Source organism: Haematobia irritans, chromosome 4 (assembly GCF_050003625.1).
Source record: "Haematobia irritans isolate KBUSLIRL chromosome 4, ASM5000362v1, whole genome shotgun sequence".
Classification (NCBI taxonomy): Eukaryota; Metazoa; Arthropoda; class Insecta; order Diptera; family Muscidae; genus Haematobia; species Haematobia irritans.
The window spans coordinates 117,001,586-117,021,267 of NC_134400.1; the positions used below are offsets into that span (position 1 = coordinate 117,001,586).

Consider the following 19,682-nt stretch of genomic DNA (forward strand, 5'->3'; position numbering starts at 1 on the left):
TAAGTGTAAAGGCTTTGTTCGGATTTACTTTGAAAATTGATAATATTTATTGTAATTGCATAAGTTAGGGATTTTTCTTGAAGTATTGTTTTGAAAACAATAGATTCTTGAAATACATTTTTGTGTAAAATTCGTTTCCTGCCTTCATTTTGTCCTTTTTCGAATTTCTCTCGATAATTTTCTAAAAACGCTAAATTTTCGAGCAAGTTTATCTTGCTTACGAACCCAGCAAAAAGTTCTGGAAGTTCATCTAAAGGCACAACTTTAAAAGCACTTCCAAAAGTGTCCTTCCAAAGATGCTCTTTATTTCCAATACACAGGAAGTTCGTTCAATCCAATTTTTTATAACTTGCTTTTTTCATATTTTTAATGGGTAATTTTAGTTTTTTTGTTAGTTAGTTAGTAAGAATTAATGAAGTGGAACAAATTATTCAAATTTTGTCGATAAAAATGTTAAATCTATTCTAGAAAAGTTACCAATTTTTGAAAATATTTGAGGTCAAGCGTTTCAGACAAGCTTAGAATGCATCAAAAATTAATAAATAATTATAACACGTATATACGGCCGTAAGTTCGGCCAGGCCGAAGCTTATGTACCCTCCACCATGGATTGCATAGAAACTTCTACTGAAGACTGTCATCCACAATCGAATTACTTGGGTTGCGGTAACACTTGCCGATGGCAAGGTATCTAAAAACTTCCTAACACCGTCTTCTAAATTACAAGGTAGTCCATACGTAGTATATATTAAACTAAAAAAGGCCGATTAAATACGTATATAATTAAGTTTAAAGTTTCTATAGAAATAACATTTTGACAACATTTTCTATAGAAGTAAAATTTGGAAAAAATTTTCAATAGAAATAAAATTTTGACAACATTTTCTATAGAAGTAAAATTTGGAAAAAATTTCCTATAGAAATAAAATTTTGACAAAATTTTCTATAGAAATAAAATTTTTACAAAATTTTCAATAGAAATAAAATTTTGACAAAATTTTCTATAGAAATAAAATTTTGACAAAATTTTCTATAGAAATAAAATTTTGACAAAATTTTCTAGAGAAATAAAATTTAGACAAAATTTTCTATAGAAATAACATTTTGACAATGTTTTCCATAAAACTAAAATTTTGGTAGATCATTATTAGCTCGAGTGGCAACCATGAATATGAACCGATATGGACCAATTTTTGTGTGATTGGGGATCGGCTATATATAACTATAGACCGTTATGGACCAATTTTGGCATGGATATTAGCGGCCTTATACTAACACCACGTTGCAAATTTCAACCGGATCGGATGAATTTTGCTCCTCCAAGAGGCTCCGGAGATCAAATCTGGGGAACGGTTTATATGGGGGCTATATATAATTATGGACCAATATGGACCAATTCTTGCGTGTTTGTTAGAGACCACATTCTAACACCATGTTCCAAATTTCAACCGTATCGGATGAATTTTGCTCCTCCAAGAGGCTCCGGAGGACAAATCTGGGAATCGATTTATATGTGGGCTATATATAATTATGGACCGATATGGACCAATTTTTGCATGGTCATTAGAGAACGCATACCAACACCATGTACCAAATTTCAGCCGGATCGGATGAAATTTTCGTTTCTTAGAGGCTCCGCAAGCCAAATCGGGGGATCGGTTTATATGGGAGCTATATGTAATTATGGACCGACATGGACCAATTTTTGCATGGTTGTTAGAGACCATATACTAACACCATGTACCAAATTGCAGCCGGATCGGATGAAATTTGCTTCTCTTAGAGCGATCGCAAGCCAAATTTGGGGGTCCGTTTCTATGGGGGCTATACGTAAAAGTGGACCGATATGGCCCATTTGCAATACCATCCGACCTACATCAATAACAAATACTTGTGCCAAGTTTCAAGTCGATAGCTTGTTTCGTTCGGAAGTTAGCGTGATTTCAACAGACGGACGGACGGACGGACATGCTCAGATCGACTCAGAATTTCACCACGACCCAGAATATATATATATTCTGGGGTCGTAGAGCAATATTTCGATGTGTTACAAATGGAATGACAAAGTTAATATACCCCCATCCTATGGTGGAGGGTATAAAAATTATCTAGTTGGAAAAATATTCTTTTTTTTTAATTCACATCCAAAACATTGAATTCAAATCACACATTATGAAGTTTTGCGAAATCAGTGCAACGGCTTTGACAAGGCCATGTTAAATTCATCGCTTCTGCACGAATTTTACACCACTTCCTGATCCAAAAAGAACATTTTCACTACCTTCTTGGCGACGCTTTTTTTCTGGAATATTTGTGATATGATCGTAATATGACACCAAGGCATAACATTCCATTTAATTCTCGTGATGTTCATTATTAGTATGAATGAGAAAATAAAGAACACAGTTTCAGATATCAAAAACAGCAATTTTTTTATCAAATCAAATTCTAGTAATTGCAAAACATCTTCAAAAGAAATTCCATGAAATTTTTTTTGTGAAATTTAATTGTCCAAATTGCGTACTTTCTAATACTTGTCCAAAAGGACAGCATCGAAAGTGGAAATAATTGATGGGGGATTCCGGGATGCGCTTTAAAAGAAATGTTTGTGGAACAACTTCTATTTTTTTGCTTGGAATTTATTTTGTTTTTTCGTAACAGGTTGGCTGATAAGTCCCCGGTCTGACACATAGACGGCGTCGCTATTATTAAATGCATATTATTTTTATAAAGTACCAACCTTCAAATGATAAAGTACCAACCTTCAATGATTCGTGTCAAAATTTGACGTCTTTAAGTCAATTAGTTTGTGAGATAGAGCGTCTTTTGTGAAGCAACTTTTGTTATTGTGAAAAAATGAAAAAAAAGGAATTTCGTGTTTTGATAAAATACTGTTTTCTGAAGGGAAAAAATACGGTGGAAGCAAAAACTTGGCTTGATAATGAGTTTCCGGACTCTGCCCCAGGGAAATCAACAATAATTGATTGGTATGCAAAATTCATGCGTAGTGAAATGAGCACGGAGGACAGTGAACGCAGTGGACGTCCGAAAGAGGTGGTTACCGATGAAAACATCAAAAAAATCCACCAAATGAATTTGAATGACCGTAAAATGAAGTTGATCGTAATAGCAGAGGCCTTAAAGATATCAAAGGAACGTGTTGGTCATATCATTCATCAATATTTGGATATGCGGAAGCTCTGTGCAAAATGGGTGCCGCGCGAGCTCACATTTGACCAAAAACAACAACGTGTTTGTGATTCTGAGCGATGTTTGCAGCTGTTAACTCGTAATACACCCGAGCTTTTCCGTCGATATGTGACAATGGATGAAACATGGCTCCATCACTACACTCCTGAGTCCAATCGACAGTCGGCTGAGTATACAAATTATATTTTGACAAAATTTCCTAAAGACATAAAATGTTGACAAAATTTTCTATAGAAATAAAATGTCCAATCGACAGTCGGCTGAGTGGACAGCGACCGGTGAACCGTCTCCGAAGCGTGGAAAGACTCAAAAGTCCGCTGGCAAAGTTTTTGGGATGCGCATGGAATAATTTTTATCGATTATCTTGAGAAGGGAAAAACCATCAATAGTGACTATTATATGGCGTTATTGGAGCGTTTGAATGTCGAAATCGCGGCAAAACGGCCCCATATGAAGAAGAAAAAAGTGTTGTTCCACCAAGACAACGCACCGTGCCACAAGTCATTGAGAACGATGGCAAAAATTCATGAATTGGGCTTCGAATTGCTTCCCCACCCACCGTATTCTCCAGATCTGGTCCCAGCGACTTTTTCTTGTTCTCAGACCTCAAAGGGATGCTCGCAGGGAAAAAATTTGGCTGCAATGAAGAGGTGATCGCCGAAACTGAGGCCTATTTTGAGGCAAAACCGAAGGAGTACTACCAAAATGGTATCAAAAAATTGGAAGGTCGTTATAATCGTTGTATCGCTCTTGAAGGGAACTATGTTGAATAATAAAAACGAATATTGACAAAAAAAATGTATTTTTCTTTGTTAGACCGGGGACTTATCAGCCAACCTGTTATAAAAAAAAACGGAAAAGAAAAATTGCAAAAAATCTTTGTGAAAAATTGGTTGTATGAGATGTACTAGAAAGTTGTTCATAATTTTATAGGCTTCATTTCTTTCCTCGAATGTTTGGAAAGGAAAAAAGTGGTAATTTTTGACATTTTTGGGGTTTTGAGCATGAAGATTAACATTTTCCGACTTACCCTCATTTTCATGAAGCTCCGTTAGTGCTACGTTAGCTAACGAACTTTTAAACCGTGATATCTACATATCTGTCATCTTGCGTATATATTTCATATGCCAGTTAGACACTTAACTGCAGAAAATTTTGCAGTTAAAGTTAACCGTAGAAAAGATAATTCCATTTTGCTTTCTGTTAACTGACAGTTAAAGCCTAACGGAGCTACATGAAAATGGTCGTTAATATGTTTGTTGATCGAGTCAAGAACTGCAACTTTGCTGAAGACTACAAAAAATCACAGCAATTTTTTCAGGAGAAAATTGCAAAAAAGTGCTCAAAATCGAATATGGCCACAAAACTATAGAGACTCATTAAAAACGAATGGCAACCAATCAAGCAAAATTCAGATATTACTTCTTTTTCTCATCGAGTACTTTCGGCTTGGATAAGTGATTTTTTGTTTGGAGCAAAAAAGTTGAATATTACGTCTGGAGTTATAAAAAAACGGGTTTCTCGAAAGTCGGTATTACCGGACTCCTCTCCAAAACCGGTGGACGGTGTTGAAACAAATAACCGGTACAACCGGTTCAGCCGGTTTTCATGAAAGTACGTAAGTTTAAAAGGAAAATCTGATTTTAATTTCACAAAAAATCAACGGAAACAAGTATATACGGCCGTAAGTTTGGCCAGGACGAATCTTATGTACCCTCCACCATGGATTGCGTAGAAACTTCTACTAAAGACGATCATCCACAAATAAATTACTTGGGTTGCGGCCGATGGCAAGGCATCTTAAAACTTCTTAACATCATCTTCTAAATAGTAAGTTAGTCCATGCGGGATATATAGTAGACAAAAGAAAGGTCGATTAAATATGTATATATAAATATGTATATATACAATTATGAAGACGAGTCTACCAAAAATGACAGATTTTTTACTAATTGGTAGATTTTTAGAATTCTTCATATTTTGGAAGATTTTGCAAAATATTCCTCTCCAACTATGAAATGTTTCATAAATTTTCTATAGAAGTAACATTCTGACAAAATTTTCTACAGAAATAAAATTCTGACAAAATTTTCTATAGAAATAAAATTTTGACAAAATTTTCTATAGAAATAAAATTTTGACAAAATTTCCTAAAGACATAAAATGTTGACAAAATTTTCTATAGAAATAAAACGTTGACAAAATTTTCTATAGAAATAAAATTTTGATAAAATTTTCTATAGAAATAAAATTTTGACAAAATTTTCTATAGAAATAAAATGTTGACAAAATTTTCTATAGAAATAAAATTTTGACAAAATTTTCTGTAGAAATAAAATTTTGACAAAATTTTCTATAGAAATAAAATTTTGACAAAATTTTCTATGGCAATAAAATTTTGGTAGATTATTTTTGGCTCGAGTGGCAATCGTGATTTTTCTGTGATTGAGGATCGGTTTATTTGGGGCTATATAAAATATAGATCGATAATGACCAATTTTGACATGGTTGTAATCGGCCATACACTAGCGAAATGTACCAAATTTCAACCGGATCGGATGAATTTTGCTCCTTCAAGAGGCTCCGGTGGTCATATATGGGGATCGGTTTATATAAGGGTTATATATAATTATGGACCGATATAGACCAATTCTGGCATGGTTGTTAGAGACCATATACTAACACCACGTACTAAATGTGAACCGGATCGGATGAATTTTGCTCCTCCAAGAGGCTCCGGAGGTCAAATATGGGGATCGGTTTATATAAAGGTTATATATAATTATGGACCGATATGAACCAATTCTGGCATGGTTGTTAGAGACCATATACCTACACCATGTACTAAATTTCAACCAGATCGGATGAAATTTGCTTCTCTTAGAGGCTTTGCAAGTTAAATCTGGGATCGGTTTATATGGGGGCTATTTATAATTATTAACCGATGTGGACCATGGTTGTTAGAGACTACATACCAACATCATGTTCCAAATTTCAACCGTATCCGATGAAATTTGCTTCTCTTAGAGGCTCCGCAAGCCAAATCTGGGGATCGGTTTATATGGGGGCTATATGTAATTATGGACCGATGTGGACCAATTTTTGCATGGTAGTTAGAGACCATATACTAACATCACGTACTAAATTTCAACCGGATCGGATGAATTTTGCTCGTCCAAGAGGCTCTGCAAGCCAAATCTGAGCGTCGGTTTATATGGGGGCTATACGTAAAAGTGGTCCGATATGGCCCATTTGCCATACCATCCGACCTACATCAATAACAACTACTTATGCCAAGTTTCAAGTCGATAGTTTGTTTCCTTCGGAAGTTAGCGTGATTTCAACAGACGGACGGACGGGCATGCTTAGATCGACTCAGAATTTCACCACGACCCAGAATATATATACTTTATAGGGTCTTAGAGTAATATTTCGATGTGTGACAAACGGAATGACAAAGTAAATTTACCCCCATCCTATGGTGGAGGGTATACAAATAATTGAAAGTTGGGCACAATTTCTTGTACGTTGCAACTATTTGGAAGTATTTTTATTGCAGTTAAATGAAAAAAAAAAACAGATACAATGTATGCCTCAATTTGGCCTTAAATTGGCAATTTTACAATGAAAATATAAAAACCGAAAGCCGAACACCGGTCCACCGAAATCACGAAAACCGATGATCGGTGTAAGACGATAAACCGGTACACCGGTTTTGATCGCTCTAATTATGTCACAGCGTTTTGTTAACACTGAGGGTGTTATGGCAAAATGTAGGGAAATCGGTGGTACACATGTATGGAAACTATATGTAAATCTGAACCGATTTGAATGTTTTTTTTTTGCAGTTTTGTAAATTGACAAAGAGGAAATGTGACATTCTTCTTTCTAACATGAATAAGCATTTTCTTCTTGTTTAGGTAATATAACTTATTGTAGATTCATTTAACATGGAACTTGGATAATATATTTTGGATAAATAACCGTCATTTACCATTTCGTTTTTGCTGTAAGGAAGAAAAGTATAGAGTTTTTGTGATGTGAAAACAATTCGTAAACCCTTTGACTACCGATGTCCACTTAGGAGGACATTCGAAAACGACAACAAAAATCTCTATTTCCCCACTTAGTTTCGATTTATTTCTCGACGTTATTTTAAAGTAGAGGCTTTAGTCTAAATAACCTATAAATATTTTCCATATTGGTGGGCAATACAATTCATTTTTATAAACTTATTTAACAATAAACGAAATATCGAGACCATTTCTCTACTATATGCCTCTAGTTAATGGATATTCATACAGAAAAAAATATCACGAAAATTTTTCCAGTAAAAGTTTTAAATGAGTTTTAAAAAATATTCAATTAAAATTTTAATTGATTCAACAAATTTTTTGATTGATACAAAAATCTCTCACAAAAATTTATAGTATCAATCAATTTTTTAATTGACTTTCAATTAATTTTTTAATCGACTTTCAATAATTTTTTTAATTGATACTATCATTGTCTTCAATCGTAGAAGATATTTCAATTAAAAATTAATTGGATCAATTAATTTAGTGATTGAAAACAAAAAATATTTTTTTGTGTGCATACAAAAAATATAACAATTATTTATTCGGATACTTTTTGGTATTGTTTCTCACACTTCGTATGATGTTATAAGCCCTTCTTCCGTAAGGCCATTTGGTCACAATTCAAGAATCAAGTTTTCTGAACAAACTCATATAGCTCTTAAAGTAATTGAGGTAGGTCCTCGAAATAATAATTTTTGCCTTACATACTGCGAGTACAAGTAAAAACAGAAAATTTATTAGCCAAATTATTATTTTTCACTTATAACAGAAAATTTCGGAATTTGAAGGAAAACAAGTATATACGGCTGTAAGTTCGGCCAGGCCGAAGCTTATGTACCCTCCACCATGGATTACGTAGAAACTTCTACTGAAGACTGTCATCCACAATCGAATTACTTGAGTTGCGGTAACACTTGCCGATGGCAAGGTATATATTAAACTAAACAAGTATATACAGCACTAAGTTCGGCCGGGCCGAATCTTAAATACCCACCACCATGAACCAAATATTAGGGTTTCCTTTGAAATTTCAGGAGGGCTTGAGGACTTGAGGATATTCCCGAAGATAAATTTAAAGATTTCATCTATGAGGACTATATCAGATTCTGGATTTATAAGAACAATTTTTGTTTGAGTTTTAAAGGAATCATTAACATCTCTTGTAAGTGTGCAAGAAAATTATAAAATAAAGTCTTGATTTGAAATCTTAAATCTATAGAAGTAAAATCTGGAAATTTTACATTGAGTTTCAAGCAATTTTCATGATCAGTGCGCCTTCTACACCCTCAAGAAGTGAAGTCGTTTTATATGGAGGCATTACCAAATGGACCGATAGAAACTTAATCCTATACACGTTTTTGTGAGCCTAAAATACCAGAATATTTACAATTTCAGGCAAATCAGATAAAAACTACGGTTTCTAGAAACCCAAGGAGTTAAATCGGGAGATCGTTCTTATGGGGGCTATACTAAAATATGGACCGATACTCACCGTTTTCGGCACACCTCTTTATGACCCGAAAATACCTCTAGATTTCCAATTTCAGACAAATTGGATAAAAACTACGGTTTCTATAAGCCGAAGACCCCAAATCGGGAGGTCGTTTTATATGGGGACCATACCAAAACATGGACCGATACTCACAATTTTTGGCACACGTATTTGTGGTCCTACAATACCTCTAAATTTCCAATTTGGGGTAAATTGAATAAAAACTGCGGTTTCTATAATCCCAAGAGGTAAAATCGGGAGATCGGTCTATATGGGGGCTATACCAAAATATGGATCGATACTCACAATTTTTGGCACACGTATTTGTGGTCCTACAATACCTCTAGATTTCCAATTTCAGGTAAATTGACTAAAAACTTCGGTTTCTATAAGCCCAAGAAGTAAAATCGGGAGATCGGTCTATATGGGGGCTATACCAAAACATGGACCGATAATCACCATTTTTGGCACACCTCTTTATGGTCATAAAATACCTCTAGGTTTCAAATTTCAGGCAAATTGGATAAAAACTACGATTTCTATAAGCCCAAGACCCCAAATCGGAAGGTCGGTTTATATGGGGACTATATCAAAACCTGGACCGATATAGCCCATCTTCGAACATGACCTGCCTGCAGACAAAAGACGAGTTTGTGCAAAATTTCAGTACGATTGCTTCATTATTGAAGACTGTAGCGTGATTACAACAGACAGACAGACAGACGGACAGACGGACATCGTTATATCGTCTTAGAATTTCTCCCTGATCAAGAATATATATACATTATATAGCCGGAAATCGATATTTCGATGTGTTACAAACGGAATGACAAACTTATTATACCCCCGTCACCATTCTATGGTGGTGGGTATAAAAAGGCCGATTAAATACGTATATAAATAAGTTTAAAGTTTCTATAGAAATAAAATGTTGACAAAATAAAATTTTGACAACATTTTCTATAGAAGTAAAATTTGGAAAAAATTTTCTATAGAAATAAAATTTGGAAAAAATTTTCTATAGAAATAACATTTGGAAAAAATTTTCTATAGAAATAAAATTTTGACAAAATTTTCTATAGAAATAAAATTTTGACAAAATTTTCTATAGAAATAAAATTTTATACCCCCGTCACCATTCTATGGTGGTGGGTATAAAAAGGCCGATTAAATACGTATATAAATAAGTTTAAAGTTTCTATAGAAATAAAATGTTGACAAAATAAAATTTTGACAACATTTTCTATAGAAGTAAAATTTGGAAAAAATTTTCTATAGAAATAAAATTTGGAAAAAATTTTCTATAGAAATAACATTTGGAAAAAATTTTCTATAGAAATAAAATTTTGACAAAATTTTCTATAGAAATAAAATTTTGACAAAATTTTCTATAGAAATAAAATTTTGACAAAATTTTCTATAGAAATAAAATTTTGACAAAATTTTCTATAGAAATAAAATGTTGACAAAATTTCTATAGAAATAAAATTTTGACAAAATTTTCTATAAAAATAAGATTTTGGTAGATTATTTTTGGCTCGAGTGGCAACCATGATTATGAACCGATATGGCCAATTTTTGTATGATTGGGGATCGGCTATATATAACTATAAACCGATATGGACCAATTTTGGCATGGTTATTAGCGGTCTTATACTAATACCACGTTGCAAATTTCAACCGGATCGGATGAATTTTGCTCCTCCAAGAGGCTCCGGAGGACAAATCTGGGGGATCGATTTATATGGGGGCTATATATAATTATGGAACGATTTGGACCAATTCTTGCATGGCTGTTAGATACCATATACCAACACCATATACCAAATTTGCTTCTCTTAGAGCAATCGCAAGCCAAATTTGGGGGTCCGTTTATATGGGGGCTATACGTAAAAGTGGACCGATATAGACCAATGTTTGCATGGTTGTTAGAGACCATATACTAACACCATGTACCAAATTTCAACCGGATCGGATGAATTTTGCTCCTCCAAGAGGCTCCGGAGGACAAATCTGGGGATCGATTTATATGGGGACTATATATAATTATGGAACGATATGGACCAATTCTTGCATGGCTGTTAGATACCATATACCAACACCATATACCAAATTTGCTTCTCTTAGAGCATTCGCAAGCCAAATTTGGGGGTCCGTTTATATGGGGGATATACGTAAAAGTGGACCGATATGGACCAATGTTTGCATGGTTGTTAGAGACCATATACTAACACCATGTACCAAATTTCAACCAGATCGGATGAATTTTGCTCCTCCAAGAGGCTCCGGAGGACAAATCTGGGGATCGATTTATATGGGGACTATATATAATTATGGAACGATATGGACCAATTTTTGCATGGTTGTTAGATACCATATACCAACACCATATACCAAATTTGCTTCTCTTAGAGCAATCGCAAGCCAAATTTGGGGGTCCGTTTATATGGGGGCTGTACATACAAGTGGAGCCCCCCCCCTCCTATGGTGGTGGTATAAAAATTGGAGTTAAAAATAGCAGAAATGTCTTTAGTGACATACGAAGTTCAAGATGGGCGCATTATTGGTAAAATTTACAACTATAAAGAAATTCTGACCTATTTTGCGGGAGACAAGAATTTAGTTATTCTTTATTCAGTTAACCCATCAGGAAAGAAAATTTTAGTTAATCTTAGAAAATTTTAACTAAACGCAGATGTCACGCCGATTTCACAAAAATATGTAAATCATTTTCGACAAATTCAAAAACAAGTTTTTAGGCAAAATTATTATTTTTCATTTATTAAATAAAATTTCGGAATTTGAAGCAAAAAATTCGAGTTAAAAATAGCAAAAATGTCTTGACAAAATGACAACAATTTAGTTAATCTTTATTCAGTGAACCCATCAGCAAAGAAAATTTTAGTTAATCTTAGAAAATTTTAATTAAACGCAGATGTTAAGCCGATTTCACAAAAATAAGTAAATAATTTTCGAAAAATTAAAAAAAATTTTTATACAAAATTATTATTTTTCACTTATAAAAGAAAACTTCGGAATTTGAAGGAAAAAATTGGAGTTAAAAGTAGCAAAAATGTCTTTAGTGACATACGAAGTTGAAGATGGGTACATTATTGGTAAATTTTACAAATATAAAGAAATTCTGAACTATTTTGTCGGAGACACGAATTTAGGTAATCTTTATTCTTCATTTGTGTACAATTTTTCCTCGGTTTTAGTTAATTTAACTAACGTACGCAAAAAATTATTAATGTCATGGAAACTTAAAACGTAATAATTCCATGAACCAGAATAGAATTAAATCGGCATTAGTGGAATAAAGGGTTCACTTTTATTTTTGAGTGTTCTAACATTAGGTTTCTTGCGGTAGTGAAAGGGTTAAAGACTAACAAAACAATTTGATAATTCATATAAATTTAATTTCGTTTAATTCTCAGCGCTTTTTTCTGTAACACAAACAATGTAGAAACAATTATTCGATATTGTAATTTTTATTGTTTTGATTTCAGCTTAACTTTTTGAATTTTACTATTCGTGTAGGCGGAGAATCGAACCGCGGACCATACAGCATGTAAGCAAACACCATCCCACATAACACACAATTATCGATATAGCCATCAATGGAAATGAAACATACACCTAAACAGTTCTATTTATAGACCAGATTGTTGGGTTCTATTCTGATCCAAAAATGAAACTTGTGCCTAATTTGAAGTCGATTGGACTAAAACTGTGACTGTCGAAGTTTGATTAAACTACAAATGTGTTCACACACAGACGGAAATAGCTATATCGATTCAGGGCCCTATCCTGAGCACTACTACCAAAGACACATGGTGGTCTATCTCGTCTCCTTCTGGGTGTTGCAAACATATGCACTAACTTATAATACCTTGTTCCACAGTGTGGGGCAGGGTATAAAAATAATGGAAAATCTAAAGCCAAGCGATGATTCAGAAATTCGGGAAATTACGCGCGAGGCCATTTCCACAAACAATGACGCATTACAAATTGTTCCTAAGGGCGTTGCAAAAAAAAAAATCTTTCAATTACAAATATCAGATAAAACTAAGAAAAGAAAAAAAAAACAAACGAATAATATGTATTTTCTTTTGCATAAGAAAAAATTGACTGACTGACACAGAGAGTAGTCTGAACAGATACGATTTGACATATTTACATATGAATTTGCATTGCATAGAAATTATTTGTTGACAGAATCTTTAATTGTTTATTCAGTATTGATTGGCAAATTTCCATATATTGAACGATGCATAGACTCGGTCGTCGTATGACCAGGGCTATGATTTTCAATTTCGATTTCACTTCGAAACTCAATCACGTGGAAACGGTATGAATTGTTGAAATATTCATTTTTTCGGATGCTTAACTCTCACAAAAAAAAAAATAAATAAAAAACAAAAAAAACACAAATCAAATCTATTTCAATTTTATATTTGGTCATAAATTTGTTATTATTTGGTCAACCCTTTGCCTAATAAAGGCGGAGTAGTGACAAAGGTAGTGTTCCAGGGTCTCATCATCACCAAAACATTCTCCTACATGTGTACTATCCTCTGCTGCTCCTATTCGCCACAGGTGTGCTTTCAATTGTGGGCGCCCGGCAATTATTCCAACGGTCCTCCAGACAATCGTTCTACTCTCCTTGAGTAATTATCCAGACTTTTTCTTGCCTGAGTCACGCCATAGTATTTTCGTCTCCCATGTCCATTCATTCAGGGGCCAAATCACCGCAGTCGAAATCGAGTACTTCATCATCGTATGTAATTTACGCGGATCACCGCAGTCGTTATCGAATTGTTTCTACTCGAAGTTGAACACGATAGGTAGCATGCTATCGAAAACGAAGTATGTAGTGATTTTCAAGCAGAAAAAAGGTAAACAAAAAGAAAAAAGTTGGTGAAAATGTAATTATTATTCTATTTTGGCAAAATACATTTAATAAAATATAATATTACTTGCATTTAGGGAAACCGATCAAAGAAAGGAATGCTCAGTAGCCGCTTCAAAAAAACTTATTTTTTCAAGAACTCTTTTTAAATCTATGGATGTTAAAAACACTTACTCCAAAATAGAATCACTTACTCTAATTCAGGCAATGCTAAAGGACTGCTTTTGTCACCAATATTTTTCCTTATTAATGCCCCTTTGTACTCATCCTCTGAAGCCGAAGACGAGGAAAACCAAAAAATACTTGGATTCATAATATATTTTTACACATATATTTTAACACACAAAAGCAACATAAATATCTCAAAAATATCCTAATTTGATAACAAAAAATTATTTTGAAATTCTACTCTCTTCCAATTTCGTATTACCATATGTTTCGTATTACCATATGTTACAGACTTTTTCTTGCCTGAGTCACGCCATAGTATTTTCGTCTCCCATGTCCATTCATTCAGGGGCCAAATCACCGCAGTCGAAATCGAGTACTTCATCATCGTATGTAATTTACGCGGATCACCGCAGTCGTTATCGAATTGTTTCTACTCGAAGTTTAACACGATAGGTAGCATGCTATCGAAAACGAAGTATGTAGTGATTTTCAAGCAGAAAAAAGGTAAACAAAAAGAAAAAAGTTGGTGAAAATGTAATTATTATTCTATTTTGGCAAAATACATTTAATAAAATATAATATTACTTGCATTTAGGGAAACGGATCAAAGAAAGGAATGCTCAGTAGCCGCTTCAAAAAAACTTATTTTTTCAAGAACTCTTTTTAAATCTATGGATGTTAAAAACACTTACTCCAAAATAGAATCACTTACTCTAATTCAGGCAATGCTAAAGGACTGCTTTTGTCACCAATATTTTTCCTTATTAATGCCCCTTTGTACTCATCCTCTGAAGCCGAAGACGAGGAAAACCAAAAAATACTTGGATTCATAATATATTTTTACACATATATTTTAACACACAAAAGCAACATAAATATCTCAAAAATATCCTAATTTGATAACAAAAAATTATTTTGAAATTCTACTCTCTTCCAATTTCGTATTACCATATGTTTACAGCAATGTAAAAAAAGTAGTAGACAAAATAAATTTCGATCGAATGCGGTGATCCAAAAATTTAATGCGATCGAAATGTTTCTCTATACGAAACAGAACTCGATGACGAATGCGGTGATTTGGCCCCAGCTCATATACTGCCATCATGTAAAAAATTTGATGGCAAGATCGACTCATAATTTCACCACGATCCAGACCGATATTTCGATGCGTTACAAACGGAATGACAAAGTTAGTATTCCCCCATACTATGGCGAAGGGCATAAAAATCATTTAAATTGTGAAAAGTTTAATATGAAATGAACGAATTTTCACCTGATTTGTAAGAAGTTAAATACAATTTGAATTAGGTTTAAATTGGTTCGAATATCGTTTTATTTCCAGAGAAAATAAAAGGATCTAAAATTTTAGATTTTTTTTTTATTTTCTTCTTCATGGTTTCAAGTGAATTACGTGACGTGGATTAAAATAAAGTTATTCGTGATGGAATTCAAGCGTGATAGTGTGATTGCTTTATGTTTGGCCAAAAGTGGCTATCGTTAAAGGCCTCCAGAATTTAAATGTGAATAAATCTTTTGTTTCTTGTTACCTTTATACTGGCAGTGTTGTATCGCCTTCAAAAAGTGCACAGTAATAACCCCAGAAATGATCCGAAAAGTGATCGAAATCCATACCACAGGGTTAGAAAACTTTCTCGTGAGGTGAACTTGTCGCGAAAAATCGGACTGAAGCCATTGAATTTCTAGAAAGTGATAGAACTAGCCGATGTGCAAAAAAGCCAAAGCCAAGGAGTTGATTAGCTAGCAGCAGAGCGGTCAGTTATAGAATTTGGTTTTCTCCGATGAGAAGTCATTCCAAATTGAGCGATTTGTGAACAAACAAATTGTTCGACTTTAGAGATCAGTTGAAAATTTACATTTGATTGGCCATCAGAACTCAAGTGTGGCATCGCCGTTACTGTCGATGGTCGCTTCCAGCCCGTACACGCAAAACAAAAACGCTTGGAAAACGTGTACCGAAAACGTTTTTCTTTTGTTAGAGTTTTTTGAATTTCTTCGAAAATTTTAAACTTTTATCACCAAAAAAAAAAAAGAAAATCATTTGATACAAAATTTTTATTTTTTTATACCCTCCATCATAGGATGGGGGTATATTAACTTTGTCATTCCGTTTGTAACACATCGAAATATTGCTCTAAGACCCCATAAAGTATATATATTCTGGGTCGTGGTGAAATTCTGAGTCGATCTAAGCATGTCCGTCCGTCCGTCCGTCCGTCCGTCTGTTGAAATCACGCTAACTTCCGAACGAAACAAGCAATCGACTTGAAACTTGGCACAAGTAGTTGTTATCGATGTAGGTCGGATGGTGTTGAAAATGGGCCATATCGGTCCAATTTTACGTATAGCCCCCATATAAAGGGACCCTCAGATTTGGCTTGTGGAGCCTCTAATAGAAGCATATTTCATCCGATCGGGCTGAAATTTGGTATATGGTGTTGGTATATGGTCTCTAACAACCATGCAAAAATTGGTCCACATCGGTCCATAATTATATATAGCCCCCATATAAACCGATCCCCAGATTTGGCTTGTGGAGCCTCTAAGAGAAGCATATTTCATCCGATCCGGCTGAAATTTGGTACATGGTGTTGGTAGATGGTCTCTAACAATCATGCATAAATTTGTCCACATCGGTCCATAATTATATATAGCCCCCATATAAACCGATCCCCAGATTTGGCTTGTGGAGCCTCTAAGAGAAGCATATTTCATCCGATCCGGCTGAAATTTGGTACATGATGTTGGTATATGGTCTCTAACAACCATGCAAAAATTGGTCCACATCGGTCCATAATTATATATAGACCCCATATAAACCGATCTCCAGATTTGGCTTGCGAAGCCTCAAAGAGAAGCAAATTGCATCCGATCCGGCTGAAATTTGGTACATGATGTTGGTATATGGTCTCTAAGAACCATGCAAAAATTGGTCCACATCGGTCCATAATTATATATGGACCCCATATAAACCGATCTCCTGATTTGGCTTGTGAAGCCTCAAAGAGAAGCAAATTGCATCCGATCCGGCTGAAATTTGGTACATGGTATTGGTATATGGTCTCTAACAACTGTGCAAAAATTGTTCCACATCGGTCCATAATTATATATAGCGCCCATATAAACCGATCCCCAGGTTTGGGTTGCGGAGCCTCAAAGAGAAGCAAATTTCATCCGATCCGCCTGAAATTTGGTACATGATATTGTTATATGGTCTCTAATAACCATGCAAAAATTGGTCCACATCGGTTCATAATTATATATAGCCCCCATATAAACCTATCCCCAGATTTGGCTTGCGGAGCCTCAAAGAGAAGAAATTTCATCCGATCCGGCTGAAATTTGGTACATGGTATTGGTATATGGTCTCTAACAACCGTGCCAGAATTGGTCCATATCGGTCCATAATTATATATGGCCCCCATATAAAACGTTCTCCAGATTTGACCTCCGGAGCCTCTTGGAGGAGCAAAATTCATCCGATCCGGTTCAAATTAGGAACGTGGTGTTAGTATATGGTCGCTAACAACCATACCAAAATTGGTCCAATCACACAAAAATTGGTCCATATCGGTTCATAATCATGGTTGCCACTAGATCCAAAAATAATCTACCAAAATTTTATTTCTATAGAAAATTTTGTCAAAATTTTATTTCTATAGAAAATTTTGTCAAAATTTTATTCGGTTCATAATGAAATGTTCATCATCGTCAAAATTTTATTTCTATAGAAAATTTTGTCAAAATTTTATTTCTATAGAAAATTTTGTTCAAATTATATTCGGTTCATAATCATGGTTGCCGCTCGAGCCAAAAATAATCTACCAAGATTTTATTTCTATAGAAAATTTTGTCAAAAGTTTATTTCTATAGAAAATTTTGTTACAATTTTATTGCTGTAGAAATTTTTGTCAAAATTTTCTTTCTATAAAAAATTTTGTGAAAATTTTTATTTCTATAGAAAATTTTGTGAAAATTTTATTTCTATAGAAAATTTTATTTCTGTAGAAAATTTTGTCAAAATTTTATGTCTACTTTGTCAAACTGAATTATATACGTATTGGATCGATCTTTTTTGATTTAATATATACCACGTTTGGACTTACATACAATTTAGAAGATGGTGTTAGGAGGTTTTAAGATACCTTGCCATCGGCAAGCGTTACCGCAACTTAAGTAATTCGATTGTGGATGGCAGTGTTTAGAAGAAGTTTCTACGCAATCCATGATGGAGGGTACATAAGCTTCGGCCTGGCCGAACTTACGGCCGTATATACTTGTTTTTCAATAAAACATTATTTTTGAAGCAAAAACACAGTCCATTTCGTTTATATCATGCACTATTCTTTACTGGCTTTAAGTCTTTCATAAGACACATTTTAAAGTTTCATAGTAAAAATTTAATATAGTAATAAAGGGTGATACGGTCAAAATTTGGCCAATATAAACTTGACGTATTTCTTTAAATTTTGCATTTAAAAAACCTGAAAGCCCCTCATTTTGAAGATGTGTGTGTGTGTAGAATGTTGCTCCTATTTTGATTTTGGAATTCACTCTTCAGTTGTCAAAATGCCGTCCAAGCAGGAAGAGCAGCGTATCAAAATTTTGCTCGCGCATCGCGAAGATCCGAGCTACTCGCACGCAAAGCTGGCAAAATCGCTAAAAGTTGCCAAATCAACCGTTACAAATGTAATTAAAGTGTTTGGGGAACGTTTGTCGACAGCCAGGAAGTTTGGATCGGGGGGAAATCGAAAACCGGAAGCCGCTGAGACGACAAAGAGAGTTGCCGGTAGTTTCAAGCGAAACCCTAACCTCTCTCTCCGAGATGCCGCAAATAAGCTGGGTGTATCGTCTACAACCGTGCATCGAGCCAAAAAACGAGCCGGACTATCAACTTACAAGAAGGTAGTGACTCTAAATCGCGATGATAAACAAAATACGACGGCCAAAGCGCGATCCCGGAGGCTGTACACGACGATGCTGACGAAGTTTGACTGCGTGGTAATGGACGACGAAACCTACGTCAAAGCCGACTACAAGCAGCTTCCGGGACAGGAGTTTTATACGGCAAAAGGAAGGGGAAAGGTAGCAGATATTTTCAAGCATATAAAACTGTCAAAGTTCGCAAAGAAATATCTGGTTTGGCAAGCCAACTGTACCTGTGGCTTGAAAAACAGAATTTTCATAGCTTCCGGGACTGTCAACCAAGAAATTTACGTGAAAGAGTGTTTGAATAAACGTCTGCTGTCTTTCCTGAAGAAATACGGTTGTTCCGTACTGTTTTGGCCGGATTTGGCATCTTGCCATTACGGTAAAAAGGCCATGGAGTGGTATGCCGCCAACAACGTGCAGGTGGTTCCCAAGGACAAGAACCCCCCAACACGCCAGAGCTCCGCTATTGTCTGGGCTATTGTCACGCGGAACCTAAAGAAGGCCGAAAAAAACTGCTAAGGGCGAGCAGCAGTTCAAGGCAATCTGGCTTTCTGCGGCGAAGAAGGTGGACAAGGTGGCTGTACAAAATCTGATGGCAGGTGTCAAGCGTGAGGCCCAGCAATTCGGATTTGGAAAAGCGAAAGCCTAACGGAATATTTTTTCTGAATTTTATACTAATTGAACTTGAAAAAGAAATTCAATTTGATTTTTTAAATAAACGATTTCACCGATTTACACGCGTTTTCCCTTGACCAAATTTTGACCGTAATACCCTTTATGTAATGTTGAACATCTTTTCTTTTCATCTTCCGAACATATATGAAATATATGTAAAACAAAAAAAAAAAAAAACAAAAAAAACTTTTTG

General features: G+C 34.8%; 1 protein-coding gene across 4 annotated transcripts in view; it reads right to left on the bottom strand.

The window, feature by feature from the left end:
- The window catches only part of cu (NADP/NADPH phosphatase nocturnin), a 129,955-nt gene that overhangs the window by 36,499 nt on the left and 73,774 nt on the right, over positions 1 to 19,682 (bottom strand). The window lies entirely within an intron of this gene.